At 43.0% G+C, this 6447-nt stretch overlaps 1 pseudogene across 1 annotated transcript; it reads left to right on the top strand.

Moving 5' to 3' along the window:
• Positions 1-132: 132 nt before the first annotated feature.
• Positions 133-1131, top strand: LOC104072088 (annotated as a pseudogene). The gene has a single exon (XR_683564.1). The product of XR_683564.1 is annotated as a prostaglandin E2 receptor EP4 subtype pseudogene (transcript).
• The last annotated feature ends 5316 nt before the right edge of the window (positions 1132-6447 follow it).

The following is a 6447-nucleotide window of genomic DNA, read 5'->3' as shown; positions in this document are numbered from 1 at the left end:
AGTCGGTCGCTGCCGGACGGCACCCCGCTTCGGCTCCTTTTTAGGACCTTTTTTTCTTTTTTTATCTAAAATACACCACTTTTTGTTTTTCTCCCCTTCTCCCTCATTTGAATTTTTATTTCCACACTAGACTACCCCTTCTCCTCCCTTACTCTCTCTTTCCTTTTTGGACCCGCTCTCGCCTTCGCTCGACCTCCCAGCGGCAGCGTGGGCATCATGTCCTTCAACCCCACCATCATGCCACCTGCAAACGGCTCTGCCAACGGGACCGCCAGCGGGGCCGAGGGCGGGAAGCCCCCCACCATCCCCACCGTCATGTTCATCTTCGGTGTGGTGGGCAACCTCATAGCCATCGTGGTGCTGTGCAAGTCCAGGAAGGAGCAGAAGGAGACCACTTTCTACACGCTGGTATGTGGGCTGGCGGTCACCGATCTCTTGGGGACCTGCCTGGTGAGTCCGGTCACTATTGCCACTTACCTGCAGAACCGCTGGCCGGGAGGACCGGCGCTGTGTGAGTACAGCTCCTTCATCCTTCTCTTCTTTGGACTCTCTGGCCTCAGCATTATCTGTGCCATGTCTATAGAGAGGTACCTGGCCATCAACCATGCCTATTTCTACAACCATTATGTAGACAAGAAACTGGCAGGGCTCACGCTCTTTGCCATCTACGCTTCCAATGTGCTGTTCTGCGCCCTCCCCAGCATGGGGCTCGGCAAATCTACCTTGCAGTACCCTTATACTTGGTGTTTCATAGACTGGCGAGCAAAGAAGGCCACCCATGCGGCATATTCCTACATGTACGCCGGCTTCAGCTCCTTCCTAATCATGGTCACCGTGATCTGCAACATCCTGGTGTGCGTGGCCCTCATTCGCATGCACCGCCAGTTCATGCGACGCACATCCTTGGGGACAGACACCACCTCCAGCCGTTTATCTGACTTTCGCAGACGCCGGAGCTTCCGTCGAATGGCTGGAGCAGAGATCCAGATGGTTATTCTGCTCATTGCCACTTCCCTGGTGGTGGTCATCTGCTCCATTCCTCTGGTGGTGAGTAACGTTTCGCAACCCTTCTTCTTTTCCATCACCCACACCACTGAGTCTTTTCTCCTCCTAGTCTGTGCTCCTATTTAGCTGGTGCTGCAAACTGTTATAATAACGTAAAGGCTGTTAACATACATGCATGGTGAGAGAACGTTGTGTTCACTTATATTTACAAGAAAAGAAACATGCTTATCCCAAGTCCTGGGCTCCTTTGATTCGTTAAAATGTAGCGCCAAAAATTTTCAATAATTTTTCCACTGTTTAACTGGAATCCACACAGCAAAAATCTTTCTCAGAGCTAAAGGCACTTTAAAGCTCACTTCCAAAATTAATTTGTGATGAGTGAGGTTTGGGTCTGGCCTGCATTTCTGGATGTTATTGTGTTTTTAAAATGTGCGTGCTGTGGCTGAAGGGTACAGCGGTCCTTGATGTGCAGAAGGAGGAGACTCTGTTCACTTGGCACCAGCAATGCGCAGAGTGCTTCACACCCAAAACCTGAGCCGAGCTTCCCCTCCTGAGGGATTCACCCACCGTCTCTGGGGTAGATCCCACACTCTTGCATCCCTCCAGCAGCTTCCCCACTGTGAGAGGAGTAAACTCGGTGGAACCTCCTGTCAGTGTAATTCTCAGTTAAATGAGAGTTGGAGGAATCTGGCTCACATAAACCTAGAGATCATACCGAAATGTCAGACAACATTAACCACTAAACATTTGCTAATTTTCTGAAATGGCTGATACAATTATCGTCATTGAATTGAACATGCAGGATCCACTTACTTCTATTCCTGCACCTTATCTCCAAGGAAGAGGAAAAAAAAAAAAAACCACGAGCTGGAGGCTCAGTTCTTGTTTGCCACCCACCATAAAACAAATTGGCAAACTTCTCTCCTCTTCTGGCTCAGAGACATTAAACAAATAGCTGGCTTGCCTTATTCGCCACCTTCCAGAACACAGCGTAGGGAGCCAAGCAGTGGTTGTCAGACAGTCCTTTTTAGAAGGATTGTTTTAAGGGGGGTTATTGTCAGTAGGGTGATCCTTCTGTCGCAGAGGGGCTACAAGGTGTGTGAAATAGAGCTGGCCAGCTGGGGATGCAAAACAGCGTATAGCGCTGTAAGGAAGTTTAGAAGTACATGTGAACAGGACTCGAGAGGTCAGCGAGTCTATCCCCCTGCTTCAGAGGAGCTGTAATCGCAAGGGTCGGGCCAGTTTTGCCACATTACTAACATAAACAGGAGCCAGTGAAGTGTGGCTGTGCTGGAGCACCAGCGCCCCGGCTGTCACCGAAGGCCGTCTCCTGTCCTTCAGCGTTGTCACTTTGCATTGCGCCGTGGCATGACCGAGCACGGTGCCGTGTGTTCATTGCTTGACATCTGAAGGAAGTCGAGAGGTGCTGTCCGAGCTGCACGCAGGGTGCCTCCAGGAGGTGCACATGCGTTAGATGGAAGAACCGCGCACAACCTGCCCTGCAGTCCAGCTCCAGAAACTGCAGGGGTAAGCCCACTTGCTGCACTGGGAGGCATCGGGTCATGGAGTGGCCAAAACCTCGGCAGTACTTAATTTGATTAATCTAGTACTATAACAGCTACTTCACAAAAGAACAATATTGCGTTTTCAAAAGAGGTGCTGATAAACGCAGGGAATGGGTTCTGGGAATTAAATACAGTGTCGTAACATGATACAGGGTATCAGCTGATGGACTTCAGCAATTTCAGAAAAATGCCAAATGTTATCCTGTGGAGGAGCAGCTAGAGGAAGCCTGAGAAGTCTGAACATAAAATGCAAAATGAAATTGTTCATATCCATTTGGAGCTAGACAGTCTTTTACAGAATATTAAAAAACAAAAAAAGGGAAAAATCAAGAGGGAGGGGTTACCAGAAAGGGAACTGCATTGTTGACAGTTAAAATTAATGAACCTGGGTGGGGCAAAAATTATTATTTAAACAGTAGCGAGCGAAAAACTTGTATATAGCAGAAGGTATGGGAAGGTGCAGGTGATAAAGTTGTGTAGCTCTCTCAGACCTTGATTTCACTACTTACAAAGGCACAGTGTTACCTTGGGAGTGTTCACATAAGTTAGCTTTTCCCTGCTAAAGCAGCACATCTTTTCTCTATCTAATATGAGGTGAGAGACTGTCATTTCACTGAGATGGATGACTAAGAAAAAAAGGAAGCTTTCTTCAAAAAAAAACCCAACCACATATATACACATCACAGTGTCCAGTGTGGTTAAATTTCTTCATTGTTAAGAGCTTTTATAAGTCACTTGCCTCCCCCTGCGGAAATAAGCTATAGCCATATATGCTTCTTAGTGCCATGATGTACTGCAGCGTATGCCGGTGTTAAGCTCTCTGATTGCATATAGACTGAGGTTAAGAATTCAGATGTAACCTCAGAGAAGTGACACCTTTATGCTATAAATCTCTAGAAAGAACCACTAGCAAAGATAGATAAATCACTAATATAGACGTACATTTTCATGACTTGAAAGAGTTTTAGGGAGCCCTCACCAAGTGAGAGACTCATCTCTGTCCTGTAACAGGACAGCCTGGCAGTCATCAAGAGTATGCAAGTGGTAAGGTGGTGGTGGCGGCATGATTCAGATACACAAAGCAGGCTCAGAGGATGCTTTGTGACTGAAGTTTTCTGATGAGCTGACTTCTAACTGACGATTTCAGCTGAATAAACCATCACTTAAGTCAAAGCAAAGCAACTTCTGAAAGAGAGACATAAACCTCTAACATTTTAGAACAAACACTTTCACAACATAATAAAATAGCAGACAGAGGCAATCCAGCAGGCTACATTTATTAGGGTTTGACAAAAAATTTTCAAGTCTTAAAATATTAAATAGCCCTGAAATAATAAGGAAAGGCTTGTCTTGATTTAAAAAGTGGTTAAAGAACAGCAAGCTGAGTCACAGAGAACAGCAGTTTTTAATAATGAGATGCTCCAGCACTTAGTTTACAAGTAGGGTTGCTTAGTGTCTTAATGATTTATTCATAAAATCAGCAAAATTTTACAGAGACAAGTGCTATAACAAAATTAAGGGGGATTGTGCAAAACATCAGTGAAAGGAAACTTTTGATATAACCTGATGTGCTTTCAATGTGCAGAAAGTGATATGAAAGACATGAAGAAGAATCTGACAATAGTTTAAAAATTAAATAAGGAAAATACATAAATTATGTGCTGACTCTTGTCTGTACTCCACACTGGTTATCTCATCTTTTAAAATATTGAAAGTTTTTAGAATATAGAATTGGATAGAGTTAAAAGCAGGGAATAAGTTATATTAAGAGGGATTTTGTCAAGAACAGAGTAGAAACTATTATCCGGCCTTTAAAAAAAAAAAACCTCTTTCAAGAGTAAATAGGCACACACTACTCAAAATTTGTAATTCACTCCAGCAGTCTGCCAGATACTCTTAGGATTTTTAAGTGCGTGATCTTTTTTTGATCCTGACCACTGAACATTGTTGTTAAATTACGGTGAAGTGGAAAATAAAATACAATGTTTCAGGCTGTTCATCTGGTTAACTGCACGAATAACAGGGAGTTTCTACCTTAATGTTTAATTGATCTAAAAGTTTGGATTTTCTTTTGGCTTGGTTGGTTTCAACTTTTCTCTTTAAATATCAGGGACCGTCCACAGCCAACAGCAAGGTGGCAGACATGATTTTTGAGCAATGGAGTAGATACCAAGCAGACACCAAGCCCTTGAACGGCAAAAGTTATTGGCTTATAGAGCTGAAAAACTTGTTCCTGCTTACTACCATACGGTTTTTAAATTTACCGTATCAGTATGTGGGGAGATTTTTAGGGCAGGTAGAAGCTATGAAGACAAGTACCGGTGTGACTGTAACAAGTCACTCTATAGTACTTCATAGCATTAGAAATCATTATTTGCATCTGTAGTTAGTAAAATGGAAAAGCAGCAAACAGCACACAGGACTCTGATCCTACAAGTACCTATCACTTGAGCATAAACTCAACATACCTTGGAGCTATATGCTTCTTGACACAATTGCAAACAAACTGCTAGTACTTTTAAGATATATTGCCTGAATTCTACAGCTACAAAGCTAATATACAAAACTCGTTCTTTTGAGATTTGAATTGTTCTAGTTTGCTTCTTTCTTTAATTAGGATTTCAAATTGCACAAATTCAAGCATCAGATTAGCTAACTTAGTAGTGGATTCCACTTACTCGGCACTTACTTAGAAGATGCAAGGCAATATCCTTTATCATGCTACCCCCTGCAGCAGAAGACTTGTAGCTAAAACAGGATACATCTCTTGCTGTTACTGTAGATGATACATTAGTAAATGCTGTTTTACCAGTATGTAAAGAAATTTATTAAAACTGACATTCCAACACAGATTAATTTTTACCTTGTTGTGATTAAGATGTAATCCTAGCAATAGGTTTGAATTGATAAATGCATTTGACATTACGGAGGGCTTCTAATAAAAGACATGGGACCTTTCTGGGAAGTAGAAGCAGTTTTGTACAGTCCAAAGTTTTCACTAAATAGGTCCATTTTATGAATCTTTAACCTGTATGTGCCGTACATCTGTCAAAAGGAAATAAAGCATACAGAGATAACATAAACAAGCTGCGCTGTGCAGTTCGCGATAGTCCTTTTCAGCCACAGGGTCAGCACGTAAAGACCTTTTTGCCTTTCCATGAAGTCTGCCAGGTAGACAGAGGAAGGTGAAATAGGTACCTCAATTTCATATGCTGCTTATCAAAAGAACAATCCCACTATTAAATCACTGATGTGTAACTATAGCTCCAAGTTAAAAAAAAAAAAAAAGAGTCAGGTCTCCGAAGTTGGACTGTGTACTACTTCAGCTATCTTCAAAGTGTACCTTCTGGTTCTGTGATCTGGATGAATTTATCAGCAAATACCCCTCCCTGTCACACCTCTAATCGTCCCGGTAATGACTGCATTTATTTGTATGAGCTGCTAGAAGGCCTCCCGCTCCCTCAACACTGTCGTTTGAACTCTTGGCTCTCAGGCCAGGTACCTGTCCAATGATCAACTGGTGAAATACATAGACCAGCATTTACACACTTTCAGCATGTATTCCGCTGCATAAGGAAATCTCACTACAGAAAAAGAAAAGGAGCATTTAGAAAGAAACGTTGTAATGGCACAGGTTAAATCCCCTTGGGAAATTGACCTTTGTATATTTATACATTTGACATCTTGTCATTCTGGAGGGAAAACAATCTCACGCAAATGGTCAAGTAGGTATTTCAAGAAGAGATTTTAGCTGATGCCAGACAACGTCGCGTCAACTTATTTTTCAGCCTTCCAAGTTCCAGGAATCCCGACTGCTGCGCTTCAGCGCCGGCGTCGCTAACAGCAGCTTTACTTGCACAGGCTGATAAATGGAGTC

This window comes from Fulmarus glacialis, unplaced genomic scaffold (genome assembly GCF_000690835.1).
Source record: "Fulmarus glacialis isolate BGI_N327 unplaced genomic scaffold, ASM69083v1 scaffold41088, whole genome shotgun sequence".
In the NCBI taxonomy this organism is placed as follows: Eukaryota; Metazoa; Chordata; class Aves; order Procellariiformes; family Procellariidae; genus Fulmarus; species Fulmarus glacialis.
This window is presented reverse-complemented; position numbering and strand designations above follow the sequence as displayed.